The following is a 22,040-nucleotide window of genomic DNA, read 5'->3' as shown; positions in this document are numbered from 1 at the left end:
AACGGAGCAGAGGAGGCTGCTGTTCTGCTAAGTTCTTTATTTCATAGTCTCATAGTTTTCTTGAAGGCAGAGTTCAGAGGGGGGCTACATGACAAAGCCAAGCAGCAACAGCAGGCAAAAACAGCCTCTTCTATATGTTCTAGATGCTCCATATACTCTATATGCTTTATATACTATACACACAATACTTGATGCACTCTATACAATGTACTATACACTCTATATTTTTTCTTACAGAAGTGTGGATTATATTTGTTAACTGACCAATAAGATTAATACACGATTCTAGTTTCTCTTAACCTATCCTGGCCTGATTCTAACAGTCGTAAGCCTTACACAAGTACTACATAGGTATTACACAGATTTGCGTATGCAGTTTCTATCGGCTCTTATTGTTTATGTGAACAGTCTAAAAAATATGAACAGTATAATTCTATCTATATTTTGTCTAAAGTAAAGAATTCTGTGAAAAGGTAACACTGCTGCAGCAAGAACTGTGTTTAAGGTCTCTGCTACAGCTTTTTAATGTTTAAGGCACTTAGCATATATTTCTACTGAAGTTAAAAATCTATGTTTCTATTTCACTTTGGTGTGGCTTCATGTATCTCAGCCTGTCCAAAGGTTTAAATTCAATCCCCGTGCTTTGGCTTCCCTCTGGGCCTGAGTCCAGAGGAGCTTTTGCTCCGACAGAGACTAAATCTCTCACCGGTTTTAGAGTACTGCATTGAAAGTCTGTGCACTTTCTCTTCTTTCCCTGTTCTGAGCGAGTTCTTTGGAACTTCTTTCTTCATTGAATTTTTTTATTTACACTTCAGCAAAATGTGGAAATAACATATACAAACACAAGTACGAATACAATCCATATACATGCTGGCAAAAGTCCAATTTACACACGGAGCAATACATGGAAATTCAGTGGCAAACACCAATACAGAACAATACAGGGCAATGCAAGCCAAATACCTATCAATACAATAAAACAATGCTACTGTTTCTGGAAAGTTTATTACATTTTCTTTTATTGTTATAAGAAACCCAAAACAGCAACATGTAGAGAACAGAACAGTCATCCACCACCCACACCTCCTTTAGCTTACACACAAACCCACCCTTGCTTTCATCTTGACCGCTCCACTAACCCTCGGCGCTCTATGGGAATGTGGTTCCCAGGAGCCTCCAAATCATCCTCCCTCACAAAACCCCATCGCCGGCACGGTCCGCACCCAAACCTTGGTGATGAACGTCGCCTCGCAGACAGGCCAGGACCGAAGGAAAAAAAACCTGGGGGGGGGGGGGAACAAACCTGGCTGGGGTTTTTTTAATTCAAAATTTAAAAATGTGTTGAAAAACCTGAAAGGCAAAAATCTCACATACAACATTAGAACCCATCAACACACATGCTCTCACAGGCAGACAGAAGTAGAAAGACAGACAACTCTCACAGACACACACAGTCACACACTCTTCAGCTTCCTGCTTCCTTTGTTCTGCAGCCCTTACTCAAAAAACTCTACGGATGAAGATGCTTCAGCACATCTTCCAGCTGCTGCTCCTCGACATCAAACGGTAGATTCTGGGAAAATTGGTAGCATCAGTGACCACAGAGATCCAAAGCCACCTCAGGGACCTGAGAGACAACATGAGGCGGTCAGTGAGGGGCCGAAGGCTAGGAGTTCTCCACGCTAGGCCCATAAATTTTCTACCCAAAACCCCATAGAAAAGATATGAACCTTTAAGTTTTATAACTGTTCTTCTTAACCATTACCCTGCCAGGGCAGGGCAGCTCCAACTGCAAAGAGCACATGGACAAGGTGGTGCGCCGAATATAAGCAAAGACGACACGACGGCTTGAGATAACTCTCTGGAAGATTAATTCTTGAGCCCGATATGCTTTAAGGCAACAAAACCTACAGAACTACCGCGGTCACGTGAGGAGGGTCTAATATGCTCCATATAGAAGTCTAAGGGAATAGGACGTGAACAGAAGGCACTACCAAAAGTGAGAAGGAAGATGGATGAGAACATCTCCTGCACTTCCTCTGGTCTCAAAAAGTAAAAATGTAAAGATGCTGGAATAAGCCCAATCTGGGAAAGTATACAAGGAGAGAGACCCCCCCCCCCCGCTGCCAATACGGCCCAGAACAATGCCGATAAAGCATCAAGACATAACAAAGCCCTAGGACACAGAAGAGGGTGGACACAAACTACACAACATAGACACAAACTACGTAACACAGAGAGAAGTTAAAACTGCCCAGCAGTTTCACCTGATGGACCCAAGATTCCTGCTGCAAGATGAGCCAGAAAGTGATGATGCCAAAGGAAAGACGGCTCTATGGCAATAGCACGTGACAGTGAAACAACTCCTTACGAGAAGTTAGTGCCAAAGCTGTTAAGAGGATGCTCAAGAAGTTCAGTAGGCCTAGAGAAAGAGGTGATGACTGCTGGGCAACCGCTCCGGACCCAAAGGCAGGCTCCTCAGGCAAAAAGATCTGCAATGACATCAAGACTCAAAGCACAAAGCTTGCAAAAACATGGGTATGGAACTGCTCTGCCCGGCAAAGGGTCAGGTGATGCTAAGGAGAAACCCTCTCCCTTTACTTCCAAGGGGCCCATCCCACTACAGCCCTCTCCTCTAAGCTAACTTCAGATTGCCTCCTGTGATTCCAAAGGTTTTTCCCTTCTCCCAACCACGAGTCCCAACACTTAGCTTTCAGAGATGAGAGGAAAAAATCCATCCTCGACAGAAAAGAACACGTGGGCGCTGTGGACATCAGTACAGTCCCTGTAGTCTGCTTTGGAGGCTGCAAAAATTCAGAAAGAAACTTCAGACTGCGATGAGACGTCCCAAAAATGACCCCTTGTGCAACGCCCCCCTCCCTCGTAACTGCAAAGGCTAATCGCTTACTGGCCGTTTCCAAACTTCGGCTCCACACTGGCTCATGGTACCTAAGACGACAAAACAGAAAACATGACTATCACCCTCCAGAAGATTAATCCCCAGGGCTCCTCCACACTGCTGCCCTGGCGCACCTCAAATCTTCATCCGACTCTGGAGGGGGCCTGGACAATACCCGCAAAGTGAAAAGGTACATGCTTGGCACCTCAAAGGACTAAGGCAAAAGACCTGTGACATGAGATGCACAAAAGACAAAGAACGCACAATAGACACATGACATGTACCGGGACTGCTCTGCCCTGCGCACCTCGGCACTGTGATCAAAAGCAAGACTTAAGCTTTATGGGTCCTAAGGGGTCCCTTCTTGGGTATCCCCACCTCCAAATCTGACTCAAAAATATCTCCGGTGAGTGCCAACTCGACACCCCGCTTTTACCCCTACTGTGGGTCACAGGTCTCGACTTACCTCTTGGATATCTGGGGATGTCAGTCTGCCTCGGGTGCAAAAGGCGGCTGCCTCACCATGCAGGCAGCTGGTGCCTTCACCAGGCTGGTTATCTCTTAGTCAGCTACAATAAACAAAACCAAACAAACATCAGTGCATGAGCTTAGTGGCACCTCAGCCAAAACCCATCAATTCTGCCACTCACCGTCTCCTAAAAAGGCTGGAGTCCTCAGGCCGCACGCTCTGGCCGCGCTCCAAGGCCAACACCATCGTTGTAGGGTATAGCTGAGTTGAGTGGAGATGAGGTGATGTAGCATTGCTAAAACTTGAGCAGACCCGCGCTCCCCCTCCCTCCCTCCCCAACGTATTGCAACTCCTCGGCCATTGCCAAAGGCAACCTGGAGGGTACCCTCACATGGAAAAGGTAAAGGCTTCGTCACAGAGTCCCATGATACTCACAGAGTACTAACGAGGGCAGCGAGACAGGTCCGTCGGCCGGTCGGTGAGGAGTACGGCATAAGACGGTGGGACGGCCTGAAACACACAAATGACAATGGATGCTTAGAGCTGTATCAGAACTTGGCACCCAAGGAATAACATGTGGTTCTTTCCACCAGTGACTTCTTACCTCATTCACTTGACCTTGACTGCCGAGATCTGGCTTTACCTCCTAAGAACAAAGACAAAGAACAATCCTGTAACACAGCCACCATTTATGTTCGCCCTGCAAAGACAAACAGTGACCGACCTTCAGGTGGGAACCCCCTCAGCCGGCATGGGGCGCTCTGCCACGGATTTAATCCGTCTGCATCTGCAAGAAAGTGATGACAAAAGTCAAAGGGCTGCATGAGAACTTCACAGCTCCAGCCATCTTATGACAATCTAGAAATATCAACTAGAGGACAAACTGCACCCTACATTACAAATTTCAAGTCCCCAAGCCTTGTTCTATTACACTGATATGCCAGAGTATGCTGCAGGGCAGAGCAGCTCTGGGCCAAACCCATGCAGGCACCCATGACAGAGGAGATGACAAACGAGAGGATACAACAAGGAGAGAGAACTCAGGGTGGAAAGCATGACTGCAAGCACATCAAAGGGCTAAGGCAAAAGACCTGTGACACAGTACACCCAAAAGACATGGCATGCACTATAGACAAGTGACACAACATGCACTCGGATTGCTCTGCCCTGCGCACCTCAGCATTGCGATCAAATGTGAGACTTTCACTTTATGTGGGCTAAGGCGCCCCTTCTTGGGTATCCCCATCTCCAAAGCTGAAGCAAAAATCCCTCCCGGCGAGGCCCGACTCGATACTCCGCTTTCATCCCCTTGACTTATCTCTCAGACGTCCTGAGATGTGAATCCACCTGGGACGCAAAAGAAGACCGCCTCACCATCCTGGAAGCTCCTACCATCGCCGGGCTTTTGTCTTTTAGACGGCTACAATAAAGAAAACCAAACATCAGTACACGAACTTCGTGGCACATTGGCCAAGCCCCCAACAGTTCCACTACTCACCGTCTCCTAAGAAGGCCGGGGTCCTTGGGCCCCACGCTTTGGCCGCGCCCCGAGGCCGATACCGTCATCGCAGGGTATACCTGAGTTAAGATGAGAGGAGGTGATGCGGGACTGCTGAAACTTGAGCGGACCCTCGCTCCCCCCCCCCCCCACCCCGACTTGCCGCAACTCCTCGGCCGTCGCCAAAGGCTACCGGGATGGTACCTTCACATGGAAAAGGTAAAGGCTTCATCGCAGAGTCCCATGATACTTGCGGAGGACTCAGGAGGGCGGCAAGACAAGTCTGTCAGCCAGTCGGTGAGGAGTTTGGTGTAATACAAGGGGACTACCTGAAACACACAAATGACAATGGATGCTTAGAGCTGTACCAGAACTTGGCACCCAAGGAATACCAAGTGGTTCTTTCCACCAGTGACTTCTTACCTCATTCACTTGACCTTGACTGCTAAGATCTGGCTTTACCTCCTAAGAACAAAGACAAAGAACAAGCCTATAAGACAGCCACCATTTATGTTTGCCCTGCAAAGACAAACAGTGACCGACCTTCATGTGGGAACCCCCTCACACGGTATGGGGCGCTCTGCCGCAGATTTAATCCGTCTGCATCTGCAAGAAAGTGATGACAAAAGTCAAAGAGCTGCATGAGAACTTCACAGCTCCAGCCATCCTGTATGAGTCTAGGAATACCATCTTGAGGCCAAGCTACAACCTACACCACAAATTCCACATCCCCAGGCCTTGTCCTATTACACCCATACTCCACAGTATGCTGCAGGGCAGAGCAGCTCTGGGCCAAACCCACTCAGGCACCCGTGACACAGAAGATGACAAACAAGGGGACACAACAAGGAGAGAAAACTCTAGGCTAGATGATCACAAGGACCGAGCAAATGAGGAATGAGATGACCACGGCGAGACCGACGGTGAGCCAACAAGGCTGCAAGAACCCTGGCAGAAGAGGATGATAACAGAAGGGCTTATTCCAAGAACCGCAAAGATGGATGCCCAAGAATTGGACGGGTGGAATCCTCTAGCTATCTTCACATTCTTAAAAGTCCTCATCCTCTATAATGGATCATTGCAGTGCACAGCTGTCGATGCAGCTCAGAACAAGACCTGAAAAGACACCCGACTCAACCTCGCTGAAGAGAGACGCGATCCTGATGCACCTCCAAGCTCACGAGTCAAAGGATCAATGGTATCGGCACCACACTGAGGAACACCAAGAACAGAGATGCTAAGAATAATGCCCAGCGTTTGCAATAAGCATCTCAAAGGGCTAAGGCAAAAGACCTGTGACATGAGACGCACAGAAGACAGAACGCACAATAGACAGGTGACATGTACCAGGCCTGCTCTGCCCTGCACACCTCAGCACTGTGATCAAAAGCAAGACTTAAGCTTTACGGGGCCTAAGGGATACCCCTTCTTGGGTATCCCCACCTCCAAATCTGACTCAAAAATACCTCCTGGTGAGTCCCAACTCAACACCCCGCTTTCACCCCTACTGTGGGTCACAGGTCTCAACTTATCTCTTGGATGTCTGGGGATGTCAATCTGCCTCGGGTGCAAAAGAAGGCTGCATCACCATGCGGGAAGCTCGTGCCTTCACCAGGCTGGTTCTCTCTTAGTCAGCTACAATAAAGAAAACCAGACAAACATCAGTGCAAGAGCTTAGTGGCACCTCAGCCAAAACCTGTCAATTCTGCCACTCACCGTCTCCTAAAAAGGCTGGCCTCCTCAGGCCGCACGCTTTGGCCACGCTCTGAGGCCAACGCCATCGTCATCGTCACAGAGTATACCTGGGTTAAGAGGAGACGAGGTGATGCGGCATTGCCGAAACTTGAGTGGGCCCGCGCTCCTCCCTCCCTCCGCAACTCACTGCAACTACCCGGCCGTTGCCGAAGGCAACCTGGACGGCACGTTCAAATGGAAAAGGTAAAGGCTTTGTCAAGGAGTCCTGTAATACTTCCGGCGGGCTAACGACAGCGGCGAGCCAGGTCCATCAGCCAGTTGGCAAGGAGTTTCACCATAATACATGGGGACTGCCTAAAGCACACAAATGATAATGGATGCTTAAAGCTTAGAGTGACAGAACTTGGCATCGAAACAATAACAACCGGTTCAGTACACCGGTCACCACTTACCTCACTAACTTGACTTTGACTGCTGAGATCTGGCATTACCTCCTAAAAACAAAGACAAAGAACGATGCTGTAACACAGCCACCAATTACACTTGCCCCGCAAACAAACGGTGACTGACCTTCCTGCAGGAAACCCCCTCACCTGGTATGGGGCGCTCTGCCACAGATTTAATCTGTCTGCATCTGCAAGAAAGTTATGACAAAAGTCAAAGGGCTGCATGAGAACTTCACAGCTCCAGCCATCTTGTGACAACCTAGGAATATCATCTAGAGGCCAGACTACACCATACATTACGGATTTAAAGGCCTTGGGCCTTGATCTATTACATCGATATGCCAGGGTATGCAGCAGGGCAGAGCAGCTCTGGGCAAACCCATGCAGGCACCCGTGACACAGGAGACGACAAAAGAGGGGATGCAATGAGGAGAGAGAACTCTCAGCAAAAAGCATAACTGCAAGCACATTAAAGGGCTAAGGCAAAAGACCTGTGACAAGATGCCCAAAAGACACAGCACGCACAATAGACAAGTGACACATCATGCACTCAGGTTGCTCTGCACTGCGCACCTCAGCATTGCGATCAAATGTGAGGCTTTCCCATTATGCGGGCTAAGGGGCCCCTTCTTGGACATCCCCATCTCCAAAGCTGACTCAAACTCCCTCCCAGCAAGCCCCGACCCGACACCCCGCTTTCATTCCCTCCGTGGGTCATATCCCTCAACTTATCTCTCGGACATCTGGGGATGTGAAGCTTCCTGGGGCGCAAAAGAAGGCGGCCTCTTGCAGGCCCAGAAGCTTCTGCCATTGCCAGGCTGCTGTCTCTCAGTCAGCTACAATAGAGACAAACAAACATCAGTATATGAGCTTAGTGGCATGTCAGCTAAAACCCATCAATTCCACTACTCACCGTCTCCTAAGAAGGCCAGGGTCCTCGGGCCACACGCTCTGGCCGCGCTCCAAGGCCGACGCCATCATCACAGGGTATACCTGGGTTGAGGGGAGACGAGGTTATGCAGCATTGCTGAAACCTGAGTGGACCCTTGTTCCTCCTCCCTCCCTGACATGCTGCAACTCCTCGGCCGTTGCCGAAGGCTACCCAGACGGTACCTTCGCATGGAAAAGGTAAAGGCTTCATCACAGAGTCCCATGATACTTGCAGAGGACTCACGAGGGCAGCGAGCCAGGTCCATCAGCCAGTCGGTGAGGGGTTTCAGTGTAATACAAGGGGACCGCCTGAAACACACAAATGACAGTGGATGCTTAGAGCTGTACCAGAACTTGGCACCCAAGGAATACCAAGTGGTTCTTTCCACCAGTGACTTCTTACCTCATTCACTTGACCTTGACTGCCGAGATCTGGCTTTACCTCCTAAGAACAAAGACAAAGAACGATCCTGTAACAAAGCCACCAGTTACAATTGCTGAGGAAACACAAACAGTGACTGACCTTCCTGGGGGAACCCCGTCACCCGGTATAGGGCGCTCTGGCACAGATTTAATCCGTCTGCATCTGCAAGAAAGTGATGACAAAAGTCAAAGGGCTGCATGAGAACTTCACAGCTCCAGCCATCTCCTGACAATCTAGAAATATCAACTAGAGGACAAACTGCACCCTACATTACAAATTTCAAGTTCTCAAGCCTTGTTCTATTACACCGATATGCCAGAGTATGCTGCAGGGCAGAGCAGCTCTGGGCCAAACCCATGCAGGCACCCATGACAGAGGAGATGACAAACGAGAGGATACAACAAGGAGAGAGAACTCAGGGTGGAAAGCATGACTGCAAGCACATCAAAGGGCTAAGGCAAAAGACCTGTGACACAGTACACCCAAAAGACATGGCATGCACTATAGACAAGTGACACAACATGCACTCGGATTGCTCTGCCCTGCGCACCTCAGCATTGTCATCAAATGTGAGACTTTCACTTTATGCGGGCTAAGGCGCCCCTTCTTGGGTATCCCCATCTCCAAAGCTGACGCAAAAATCCCTCCCGGCGAGGCCCGACTCGATACTCCGCTTTCATCCCCTTGACTTATCTCTCAGACGTCCTGAGATGTGAATCCACCTGGGACGCAAAAGAAGACCGCCTCACCATCCTGGAAGCTCCTACCATCGCCGGGCTTTTGTCTTTTAGACGGCTACAATAAAGAAAACCAAACATCAGTACATGAACTTCGTGGCACATTGGCCAAGCCGCCAACAGTTCCACTACTCACCGTCTCCTAAGAAGGCCAGGGTCCTTGGGCCCCACGCTTTGGCCGCGCCCCGAGGCCGATACCGTCATCGCAGGGTATACCTGAGTTAAGAGGAGAGGAGGTGATGCGGGACTGCTGAAAGTTGAGCGGACCCTCGCTCCCCCCCCCCCCAACCCCGACTTGCCGCAACTCCTCGGCCGTCGCCAAAGGCTACCGGGACGGTACCTTCACATGGAAAAGGTAAAGGCTTCATCGCAGAGTCCCATGATACTTGCGGAGGACTCAGGAGGGCGGCAAGACAAGTCTGTCAGCCAGTCGGCGAGGAGTTTGGTGTAACACAAGGGGACTACCTGAAACACACAAATGACAATGGATGCTTAGAGCTGTATCAGAACTTGGCACCCAAGGAATAACATGTGGTTCTTTCCACCAATGACTTCTTACCTCATTCACTTGACCTTGACTGCTGAGATCTGGCTTTACCTCCTAAGAACAAAGACAAAGAACAAGCCTATAACACAGCCACCATTTATGTTTGCCCTGCAAAGACAAACAGTGACCGACCTTCAGGTGGGAACCCCCTCACACGGTATGGGGCGCTCTGCCGCAGATTTAATCCGTCTAGCATCTGCAAGAAAGTGATGACAAAAGTCAAAGAGCTGCATGAGAACTTCACAGCTCCAGCCATCCTGTATGAGTCTAGGAATACCATCTTGAGGCCAAGCTACAACCTACACCACAAATTCCACATCCCCAGGCCTTGTCCTATTACACCCATACTCCACAGTATGCTGCAGGGCAGAGCAGCCCTGGGCCAAACCCACTCAGGCACCCGTGACACAGAAGATGACAAACAAGGGGACACAACAAGGAGAGAAAACTCTGGGCTAGATGATCACAAGGACTGAGCAAATAAGGAATGAGATGACCACGGCGAGACCGATGGTGAGCCAACAAGGCTGCAAGAACCCTGGCAGAGGAGGATGATAAGAGAAGGGCTTATTCCAAGAACCGCAAAGATGGATGCCCGAGAATTGGACGGGTGGAATCCTCTAGCTAGCTTCACATTCTTACAAGCCTTCATCCTCTATAATGGATCATTGCAGTGCACAGCTGACAATGCAGCTCAGAACAAGACCTGAAAAGACACCCGACTCAACGTCGCTGAAGAGAGACGTGATCCTGATGCACCTCCAAGCTCACGAGTCAAAGGATCAATGGTATTGGCACCACACTGAGGAACACCAAGAACAGAGACGCTAAGAATAATGCCCAGCGTTTGCGATAAGCATCTCAAAGGGCTAAGGCAAAAGACCTGTGACATGAGATGCACAAAAGACAGAACGCACAATAGACAGGTGACACGTACCAGGCCTGCTCTGCCCTGCGCACCTCGGCACTGTGATCAAAAGCAAGACTTAAGCTTTATGGGGCCTAAGGGGCCCCTTCTTGGGTATCCCCACCTCCAAATCTGACTCAAAAATACCTCCTGGTGAGTCCCAACTCAACACCCCGCTTTCACCCCTACTGTGGGTCACAGGTCTCAACTTATCTCTTGGATGTCTGGGGATGTCAATCTGCCTCGGGTGCAAAAGAAGGCTGCATCACCATGCGGGAAGCTCGTGCCTTCACCGGGCTGGTTCTCTCTTAGTCAGCTACAATAAAGAAAACCAGACAAACATCAGTGCATGAACTTAGTGGCACCTCAGCCAAAACCTGTCAATTCTGCCACTCACCGTCTCCTAAAAAGGCTGGCATCCTCAGGCCGCACGCTTTGGCCACGCTCTGAGGCCAACGCCATCATCATCGTCACAGGGTATACCTGGGTTAAGAGGAGACGAGGTGATGCGGCATTGCCGAAACTTGAGTGGGCCCTCGCTCCTCCCTCCCTCCGCAACTCACTGCAACTACTCGGCCGTTGCCGAAGGCAACCTGGACGGCACGTTCAAATGGAAAAGGTAAAGGCTTTGTCAAGGAGTCCTGTAATACTTCCGGCGGGCTAACAACAGCGGCGAGCCAGGTCCATCAGCCAGTTGGCAAGGAGTTTCACCATAATACATGGGGACTGCCTAAAGCACACAAATGACAATGGATGCTTAAAGCTTAGAGTGACAGAACTTGGCATCGAAACAATAACAACCGGTTCAGTACACCGGTCACCACTTACCTCACTAACTTGACTTTGACTGCTGAGATCTGGCATTACCTCCAAAAAACAAAGACGAAGAACGATGCTGTAACACAGCCACCAACTACACTTGCCCCGCAAACAAACGGTGACTGACCTTCCTGCAGGAAACCCCCTCACCCAGTATGGGGCGCTCTGCCATGGATTTAATCTGCCTGCATCTGCAAGAAAGTGATGACAAAAGTCAAAGGGCTGCATGAGAACTTCACAGCTCCAGCCATCTTGGGACAATCTAGGAATATCATCTAGAGGCCAGACTACACCATACATTACGGATTTAAAGGCCTTGGGCCTTGTTCTATTACACCTATATGCCAGAGTATGCAGCAGGGCAGAGCAGCTCTGGGCCAAACCCATGCAGGCACCCGTGACACAGGAGACGACAAAAGAGGGGATGCAATGAGGAGAGAGAACTCTCAGCAAAAAGCACGACTGCAAGCACATCAAAGGGCTAAGGCAAAAGACCGGTGACACAAGATGCCCAAAAGACACGGCATGCACAATAGACAAGTGACACAACATGCACTCGGATTGCTCTGCCCTGCGCACCTCAGCATTGCGATCAAATGTGAGGCTTTCCCATTATGTGGGCTAAGGGGCCCCTTCTTGGACATCCCCATCTCCAAAGCTGACTCAAACTCCCTCCCAGCAAGCCCCGACCCGACACCTCACTTTCATTCCCTCCATGGGTCATATCCCTCAACTTATCTCTCGGACATCTGGCGATGTGAAGCTTCCTGGGGCACAAAAGAAGGTGGCCTCTTGCAGGCCCAGAAGCTCCTGCCATTGCCAGGCCGCTGTCTCTCAGTCAGCTACAATAAAGACAACCAAACATCAGTATATGAGCTTAGTGGCATGTCAGCCAAAACCCAACAATTCCACTACTCACTGTCCACTAAGAGAGCCCGGGTCCTCAGGCCGCACGCTCTGGCCGCGCCCCAAGGCCGACGACATCATCGCAGGGTATACCTGGGTTGAGTGGAGACGAGGTTATGCAGCATTGCAGAAACTTGAGTGGACCCTTGTTCCTCCTCCCTCCCCGACATGCTGCAACTCCTTGGCCGTTGCTGAAGGCTACCCAGACGGTACCTTCGCATGGAAAAGGTAAAGGCTTCATCGCAGAGTCCCATGATACTTGCAGAGGACTCACGAGGGCAGCGAGCCAGGTCCATCAGCCAGTCGGTGAGGGGTTTCAGTGTAATACAAGGGGACCGCCTGAAACACACAAATGACAGTGGATGCTTAGAGCTGTACCAAAACTTGGCACCCAAGGAATACCAAGTGGTTCTTTCCACCAGTGACTTCTTACCTCATTCACTTGACCTTGACTGCCGAGATCTGGCTTTACCTCCTAAGAACAAAGACAAAGAACGATCCTGTAACAAAGCCACCAGTAACACTTGCTGAGGAAACACAAACAGTGACTGACCTTCCTGGGGGAACCCCCTCACCCGGTATAGGGCGCTCTGGCACGGATTTAATCTGTCTGCATCTGCAAGAAAGTGATGACAAAAGTCAAAGGGCAGCATGAGAACTTCACAGCTCCAGCCATCTTCTGACAATCTAGAAATATCATCTAGAGGACAAACTGCACCCTACATTACAAATTTAAAGGCCTTGGGCCTTGTTCTGTTACATTGATATGCTAGGGTATGCAGCAGGGCAGAGCAGCTCTGGGCCATTCCATGCAGGCACCCGTGACACAGGAGACAACAATCAAGGGGATGCAACAAAGAGAGAACTCTCGGCAAAAAGCATGACTGGAAGCACATCAAAGGGCTAAGGCAAAAGACCTGTGACACAAGATGCCCAAAAGACACGGCATGCACAATAGACAAGTGACGCAACATGCACTGCGATTGCTCTGCCCTGCGCACCTCAGCATTGCGATCAAATGTGAGGCTTTCCCATTATGTGGGCTAAGGGGCCCCTTCTTGGACATCCCCATCTCCAAAGCTGACTCAAAACTCCCTCCCAGCAAGCCCCGACCCAACACCCCGCTTTCATTCCCTCCGTGGGTCATATCCCTCAACTTATCTCTCAGACGTCTGGGGATGTGAATCTTTCTGGGGCGCAAAAAAGGCCGCCTCTCGCTGTCCCAGAAGCTGCTGCCATTGCCAGGCTGCTTTCTCTCAGTCAGCTACAATAAAGACAACCAAACATCAGTATATGAGCTACGTGGCATGTCAGCCAAAACCCAACAATTCCACTACTCACTGTCTACTAAGAGAGCCTGGGTCCTCAGGCCGCACGCTCTGGCCGCGCTCCAAGGCCGACGCCATCATCGCAGGGTATACCTGGGTTGAGGGGAGACGAGGTTATGCAGCATTGCTGAAACTTGAGTGGACCCTCGTTCCTCCTCCCTCCCTGACATGCTGCAACTCATCGGCCATTGCTGAAGGCTACCAAGGCGGTACCTTCACATGGAAAATGTAAAGGCCTCATCGCAGAGTCCCATGATACTTGCAGAGGACTCATGAGGGCAGCAAGCCAGGTCCATCAGCCAGTCGGTGAGGGGTTTCAGTGTAATACAAGGGGACCGCCTGAAACACACAAATGACAATGGATGCTTAGAGCTGTACCAGAACTTGGCACCCAAGAAATAACAAGTGGTTCTTTCCACCAGTGACTTCTTACCTCGTTCACTTGACTTTGACTGCTGAAATCTAGCTTTACCGCCTAAGAAGAAAGAAAGAACAATGCTGTAACACAGCCATCATTTATGTTTGCCCTGCAAAGACAAACAGTGACCGACCTTCATGTGGGAACCCCCTCACACGGTATGGGGCGCTCTGCCGCAGATTTAATCCGTCTGCATCTGCAAGAAAGTGATGACAAAAGTCAAAGAGCTGCATGAGAACTTCACAGCTCCAGCCATCCTGTATGAGTCTAGGAATACCATCTTGAGGCCAAGCTACAACCTACACCACAAATTCCACATCCCCAGGCCTTGTCCTATTACACCCATACTCCACAGTATGCTGCAGGGCAGAGCAGCTCTGGGCCAAACCCACTCAGGCACCCGTGACACAGAAGATGACAAACAAGGGGACACAACAAGGAGAGAGAACTCTGGGCTAGACAATCACAAGGACCGAGCAAATGAGAAATGAGATGACCGCAGCGAGACCGATGGTGAGCCAACGAGGCTGCAAGAACCCTGGCAGAAGAGGATGATAACAGAAGGGCTTATTCCAAGAACCGTAAAGATGGATGCCCAAGAATTGGACGGGTGGAATCCTCTAGCTATCTTCACATTCTTAAAAGTCCTCATCCTCTATAATGGATCATTGCAGTGCACAGCTGTCGATGCAGCTCAGAACAAGACCTGAAAAGACACCCGACTCAACGTCGCTGAAGAGAGACGTGATCCTGATGCACCTCCAAGCTCACGAGTCAAAGGATCAATGGTATCGGCACCACACTGAGGAACACCAAGAACAGAGATGCTAAGAATAATGCCCAGCGTTTGCAATAAGCAATTCAAAGGGCTAAGGCAAAAGGCCTGTGACACAAGATGCACAAAAGACAGAGAACGCACAATAGACACGTGACATGTACCAGGCCTGCTCTGCCCTGCGCACCTCGGCACTGTAGTCAAAAGCAAGACTTAAGCTTTCTAGGGCCTAAGGGGTCCCTTCTTGGGTATCCCCACCTCCAAATCTGACTCAGAAATATCTCCCGGTGAGTCCCAACTCAACACCCAGCTTTCACTCCCTCTGTGGGACACAGGTCTCGACTTATCGCTTGGATGTCTGAGGATGTCAATCTGCCTCGGGTGCAAAAGAAGGCCACCTCACCATGCAGGAAGCTCATGCCTTCATCGGGCTGGTTATCTCTTGGCGAACTACAATAAACAAAACGAAACAGACATCAGTGCATGAACTTAGCGGCACCTCAGCCAAAACCTGTCAATTCTGCCACTCACCATCTCCTAAAAAGGCTGGGGTCCTCGGGCTGCACGCTTTGGCCAAGCTCCGAGGCCAATGCCATCGCCATTGTCACAGGGTATACTGGGGTTAAGAGGAGACAAGGTGATGCGACACTGCCGAAACTTGAGGGGGCCCTCAATCCTCCCTCCCTCCACAACTCACTGCAACTACTTGGCCGCTGCCGAAGGCTTCCCAGACGGTGCCTTCACATGGAGAAGGTAAAGGCTTCGTTGCGGAGTCCCGTAATGCTTCTGGAGGGCTCACCAGGGCAGCAAGCTGGGTCTGTCGGCCGGTCAGCGAGAGGTTTTGATGTAATACAAGCAGAACATCTAAAACACACAAATGACAATGGATGCTTAGAGCTGTACCAGAACTTGGCACCCAAGGATTAACAAGTGGTTCTTTCCACCAGTGACTTCTTACCTCGTTCACTTGACCTTGACTGCTGAGATCTGGCTTTACCTCCTAAGAACAAAGACAAAGAACAATGCTGTAACACAGAAACCATTTACACTTGCTCTGCAAACACAAAAGGTGACGGACCTTAATGCAGGAACCCCCTCACCTGGTATGGGGCGCTCTGCCACGGATTTAATCTGCCTGCATCTGCAAGAAAGTGATGACAAAAGTCAAAGTGCTGCATGAGAACTTCACAGCTCTAGCCATCTTGTGACAATCTAGGCATATTATCTAGAGGCAAAAATACACCCTACATTACAGATTTAAAGGCCTTGGGCCTTGTTCTATTACACCTATATGCCAGGGTATGCAGCAGGGCAGAGCAGCTCCGGGCCAAACCCATGCAGGCACCCGTGACACAGGAGATGACAAACAAGGGGATGCAATGAGGAGAGAGAACTCTCAGCAGAAAGCATGACTGCAAGCACATTAAAGGGCTGAGGCAAAAGACCTGTGACAAGATGCCCAAAAGACACAGCATGCACAATAGACAAGTGACACATCATGCACTCAGGTTGCTCTGCCCTGCGCACCTCAGCATTGCGATCAAGTGTGAGACTTTTCCATTATGTGGGCTAAGGCACCCCTTCTTGGGTATCCCCATCTCCAAAGATGACTCAAAACTCCCTCCCAGAGAGCCCTGACCCAACGCCCCGCTTTCATTCCCTCCGTGGGTCGCAGCCCCTCAACTTATCTCTCAGACGTCTGGGAATGTGAATCTTTCTGGGGCGCAAAAGAAGGCCACCTCTCGCCATCCCAGACGCTGCTGCCATTGCCAGGCTGTTGTCTCTCAGTCAGCTACAATAAAGACAACCGAACATCAGTACACGAGCTTAGTGGCACGTCAGCCAAAACGCAACAGTTCCACTACTCACCGACTCCTAAGAGGGCCCAGGTCCTCGGGCCGCACACTCTGGCCGCACTCCGAGGCCTACGCCATCATCGCAGGGTATGCCTGTCTTGAGTGGAAATGCGGTTATGCAGCATTGCTGAAACTTGAGGGGACGCTCGCTCCTCCTCCCTCCCTGACTTGCCGCAACTCCTTGGCCGTCGACGAAGGCTACCCGGATGGTACCTTCACATGGAAAAGGTAAAGGCTTCATCGCAGAGTCTCATGATACTTGCAGAGGACTCACAAGGGCGGCAAGACGGGTCCATCAGCCGGTTGGTGAGGAGTTTCAGCGTAATACAAGGGGAGCGCCTGAAACACACAAATGACAATGGATGCTTAGAGCTGTACCAGAACTTGGCACCCAAGGAATAACAAGTGGTTCTTTCCACCAGTGACTTCTTACCTCGTACACTTGGCCTTGACTGCTGACATCTGGCTTTACCTCCTAAGAACAAAGACAAAGAACAATGCTGTAACACAGAAACCATTTCCACTTGCTCTGCAAGTACAAACTGTGACCAACCTTAATGCAGGAACCCCCTCACCTGGTATGGGGCACTCTGCCATGGATTTAATCCGTCTGCATCTGCAAGAAAGTGATGACAAAAGTCAAAGTGCTGCATGAGAACTTCACAGCTCCAGCCATCTTGTGACAATCTAGGCATATTATCTAGAGGCAAAAATACACCCTACATTACAGATTTAAAGGCCTTGGGCCTTGTTCTATTACACCTATATGCCAGAGTATGCAGCAGGGCAGAGCAGCTCCGGGCCAAACCCATGCAGGCACCCGTGACACAGGAGAAGACACAAACAAGGGGATGCAACAAGGAGAGGGAACATTCGGCAGAAAGCATGACTGCAAGCACATCAAAGGGCTAAGGCAAAAGACCTGTGACACAAGATGCCCAAAAGACACGGCATGCACAATAAACAAGTGACGCATCATGCACTCTGATTGCTCTGCCCTGCGCACCTCAGCATTGCGATCAAGTGTGAGACTTTTCCATTATGTGGGCTAAGGGGCCCCTTCTGGGGTATTCCCATCTCCAAAGCTGACTCAAAACTCCCTCCCAGAAACCCCGACCCGACACCCCGCTTTCATTCCCTCCATGGGTCGCAGCCCTCAACTTATCTCTCGGACATCTAGGGATGTGAATCTTCCTGGGGCGCAAAAGAAGGCCACCTCTCGCCATCCCAGAAGCTGCTGCCATTGCCAGGCTGTTGTCTCTCAGTCAGCTACAATAAAGAAAACCAAACATCAGTACACAGGCTTAGTGGCACATCAGCCAAAACGCAACAATTCCACTACTCACCGACTCCTAAGAGGGCCCGGATCCTCAGGCCACACTTCAAGGCTGGCGCCATCATCGCAGGGTATACCTGGGTTGAGTGGAGACACGGTTATGCGGCATTGCTGAAACTTGAGTGGACCTTGGCTCCTCCTCCCTCCCTCCCCGACTTGCCGCAACTCCTCGGCCGTTGCCAAAAGCTACCTGGATGGGTACCTTCACATGGAAAAGGTAAAGGCTTCGTCACAGAGTCCCATACTTGCAGAGGGCGGCAAGACGGGTCTGTCGGCCAGTCGGTGAGGGGTTCAGTGTAATACAAGAGGAGCGCCTGAAACACACAAATGTCAATGGATGCTTAGAGCTGTACCAGAACTTGGCACCCAAGGAATAACAAGTGGTTCTTTCCACCAGTGACTTCTTACCTCGTACACTTGACCTTGACTGCTGACATCTGGCGTTACCTCCTAAGAACAAAGACAAAGAACAATGCTGTAACACAGCCACCACTTACACTTGCTCTGCAAACACAAACGGTGTCCGACCTTCCTGCGCGGACCCCCTCACCCAGTATGGGGCGCTCTGCCATGGATTTAATCGGTCTGCATCTGCAAGAAAGTGATGACAAAAGTCAAAGGGCTGCATGAGAACTTCACAGCTCCAGCCATCTTGTGTCAATCTCAGAATATCATCTAGAGGCCAAACTACACCCTACATTACAGATTTAAAGGCCTTGGGCCTTGTTTTATTACACCTATATGCCAGAGTATATGCAACAAGGCAGAGCAGCTCTGGGGCAAACCCATGCAGGCACCCGTGACACAGGAGATGACAAACAAGGGGACACAACAAGGAGGGAAAACTCTGGGCTAGATGATCACAAGGACCGAGCAAATGAGGAATGAGATGACCACGGCGAGACCGACGGTGAGCCAACGAGGCTGCACGAACCCTGGATGAAGAGGATGATAAGAGAAGGACTTATTCCAAGAACTGCAAAGATGGATGCCCAAGAAATGGACGGGTGGAATCCTCTAGCTATCTTCACATTCTTAAAAGTCCTCATCCTCTATAATGGATCATTGCAGTGCACAGCTGACAATGCAGCTCAGAACAAGACCTGAAAAGACACCTGACTCAACATCACTGAAGAGAGACATGATCCTGATGCACCTCCAAGCTCACGAGTCAAAGGATCAATGGTATCGGCACCACACTGAGGAACACCAAGAACAGAGATGCTAAGAATAATGCCCAGCATTTGCAATAAGCATCTCAAAGGGCTAAGGCAAAAGACCTGACACACAAGATGCACAAACGACAGAGAACGCAAAATAGACACGTGACACATACCAGGACTGCTCTGCCCTGCGCACCTCGGCACTGTGATCAAAAGCAAAACTTTTGCTTTATAGGTCCTAAGGGGTCCCTTCTTGGGTATCCCCACCTCCAAATCTGACTCAAAAATACCTCCTGGTGAGTCCCAACTCAACACCCCGCTTTCACCCCTACTGTGGGTCACAGGTCTCGACTTATCTCTTGGATGTCTGGGGATGTCAATCTGCCTCGGGTGCAAAAGAAGGCTGCATCACCATGCAGGAAGCTCGTGCCTTCACCAGGCTGGTTCTCTCTTAGTCAGCTACAATAAAGAAAACCAGACAAACATCAGTGCATGAACATAGCGGCACCTCAGCCAAAACCTGTCAATTCTGCCACTCACCGTCTCCTAAAAAGGCTGGCCTCCTCAGGCCGCACGCTTTGGCCATGCTCTGAGGGCAACGCCATCGTCATCGTCACAGAGTATACCTGGGTTAAGAGGAGACGAGGTGATGCGGCACTGCCAAAACTTGAGTGGGCCCTCGCTCCTCCCTCCCTCCGCAACTCACTGCAACTACCCGGCCGTTGCCGAAGGCAACCTGGACGGCACGTTCAAATGGAAAAGGTAAAGGCTTCGTCACAGAGTCCTGTAATACTTCCGGCGGGCTAACAACAGCGGCGAGCCAGGTCCATCAGCCAGTTGGCAAGGAGTTTCACCATAATACATGGGGACTGCCTAAAGCACACAAATGACAATGGATGCTTAAAGCTTAGAGTGACAGAACTTGGCATCGAAACAATAACAACCAGTTCAGTACACCGGTCACCACTTACCTCACTAACTCGACTTTGACTGCTGAGATCTGGCATTACCTCCTAAAAACAAAGACAAAGAACGATGCTGTAACACAGCCACCAATTACACTTGCCCCAGCAAACAAACGGTGACTGACCTTCCTGCAGGAAACCCCCTCACCCGGTATGGGGCGCTCTGCCACGGATTTAATCTGTCTGCATCTGCAAGAAAGTGATGACAAAAGTCAAAGGGCTGCATGAGAACTTCACAGCTCCAGCCATCTTGGGACAATCTAGGAATATCATCTAGAGGCCAGACTACACCATACATTACGGATTTAAAGGCCTTGGGCCTTGTTCTATTACACCTATATGCCAGGGTATGCGGCAGGGCAGAGCAGCTCTGGGCCAAACCCATGCAGGCACCCGTGACACAGGGGACGACAAAAGAGGGGATGCAATGAGGAGAGAGAACTCTCGGCGAAAAGCATGACTGCAAGCACATCAAAGGGCTAAGGCAAAAGACCTGTGACACAAGATGCCCAAAAGACACGGCATGCACTATAGACAAGTGACACAACATGCACTGCGATTGCTCTGCCCTGCGCACCTCAGCATTGCAATCAAATGTGAGGCTTTCCCATTATGCGGGCTAAGGGGCCCCTTCTTGGACATCCCCATCTCCAAAGCTGACTCAAAACTCCCTCCCAGCAAGCCCCGGCCCGACACCCCGCTTTCATTCCCTCCGTGGGTCATATCCCTTAACTTATCTCTCGGACATCTGGGGATGTGAAGCTTCCTGGGGCGCAAAAGAAGGCGGCCTCTCGCCGGCCCAGAAGCTCCTGCCATTGCCAGGCTGTTGTCTCTCAGTCAGCTACAATAAAGACAACCAAACATCAGTATATGAGCTTAGTGGCATGTCAGCCAAAACCCAACAATTCCACTACTCACCGTCCACTAAGAGAGCCCGGGTCCTCAGGCCGCACGCTCTGGCCGCGCTCCAAGGCCGACACCATCATCGCAGGGTATACCTGGGTTGAGTGGAGACGAGGTTATGCAGCATTGCTAAAACTTGAGTGGACTCTTGTTCCTCCTCCCTCCCCGACATGCTGCAACTCCTCGGCCGTTGCTGAAGGCTACCCAGACGGTACTGTCGCATGGAAAAGGTAAAGGCTTCATCGCAGAGTCCCATGATACTTGCAGAGGACTCACGAGGGCAGCGAGCCAGGTCCATCAGCCAGTCGGTGAAGGGTTTCAGTGTAATACAAGGGGACCGCCTGAAACACACAAATGACAATGGATGCTTAGAGCTGTACCAGAACTTGGCACCCAAGGAATACCAAGTGGTTCTTTCCACCAGTGACTTCTTACCTCATTCACTTGACCTTGACTGCCGAGATCTGGCTTTACATCCTAAGAACAAAGACAAAGAACAATGCTGTAACAAAGCCACCAGTTACAATTGCTGAGGAAACACAAACAGTGACTGACCTTCCTGGGGGAACCCCCTCACCCGGTATAGGGCGCTCTGGCACGGATTTAATCCGTCTGCATCTGCAAGAAAGTGATGACAAAAGTCAAAGGGCTGCATGAGAACTTCACAGCTCCAGCCATCTTCTGACAATCTAGAAATATCAACTAGAGGACAAACTGCACCCTACATTACAAATTTCAAGTCCCCAAGCCTTGTTCTATTACACCGATATGCCAGGGTATGCAGCAGGGCAGAGCAGCTCTGGGCCAAACCCATGCAGGCACCCATGACAGAGGAGATGACAAACGAGAGGATACAACAAGGAGAGAGAACTCAGGGTGGAAAGCATGACTGCAAGCACATCAAAGGGCTAAGGCAAAAGACCTGTGACACAGGACACCCAAAAGACATGGCATGCACGATAGACAAGTGACACAACATGCACTCGGATTGCTCTGCCCTGCGCACCTCAGCATTGTCA

The 22,040-nt window shown here is 50.4% G+C and overlaps 2 long non-coding RNA genes across 8 annotated transcripts; both read right to left on the bottom strand.

The window, feature by feature from the left end:
- Nucleotides 1–774: 774 nt before the first annotated feature.
- Nucleotides 775–3,880, bottom strand: LOC138121338 (uncharacterized). 6 transcript variants are annotated; one of them, XR_011156166.1, is made up of 8 exons: nt 3,804–3,880; nt 3,550–3,629; nt 3,366–3,468; nt 3,034–3,127; nt 2,909–2,949; nt 1,731–2,804; nt 1,501–1,627; nt 775–1,281 (listed from the first exon to the last, which is right to left on the bottom strand). It is a non-coding gene; the product is annotated as an uncharacterized lncRNA (long non-coding RNA). The 6 variants fall into 6 exon arrangements; XR_011156164.1 differs by lacking the exon at nt 775–1,281 and having other exon boundaries at nt 1,290–1,627; nt 1,731–2,825; XR_011156161.1 differs by lacking the exon at nt 775–1,281 and having other exon boundaries at nt 1,290–1,627.
- Nucleotides 3,881–18,012: 14,132 nt separating this feature from the next.
- On the bottom strand, nt 18,013–18,468 carry LOC138121342 (uncharacterized). Of its 2 annotated transcripts, none has more exons than XR_011156168.1 (3): nt 18,399–18,468; nt 18,181–18,304; nt 18,013–18,067 (listed from the first exon to the last, which is right to left on the bottom strand). It is a non-coding gene; the product is annotated as an uncharacterized lncRNA (long non-coding RNA). The 2 variants fall into 2 exon arrangements; XR_011156169.1 differs by having other exon boundaries at nt 18,034–18,067; nt 18,193–18,304.
- Between the last annotated feature and the right edge of the window lie 3,572 nt (nt 18,469–22,040).

This window comes from Aphelocoma coerulescens, chromosome 21 (assembly GCF_041296385.1).
Source record: "Aphelocoma coerulescens isolate FSJ_1873_10779 chromosome 21, UR_Acoe_1.0, whole genome shotgun sequence".
Taxonomy (NCBI): Eukaryota; Metazoa; Chordata; class Aves; order Passeriformes; family Corvidae; genus Aphelocoma; species Aphelocoma coerulescens.
The sequence above is the reverse complement of the archived record's forward strand: the minus strand, read 5'-3'. Positions and strand labels throughout refer to the sequence as shown.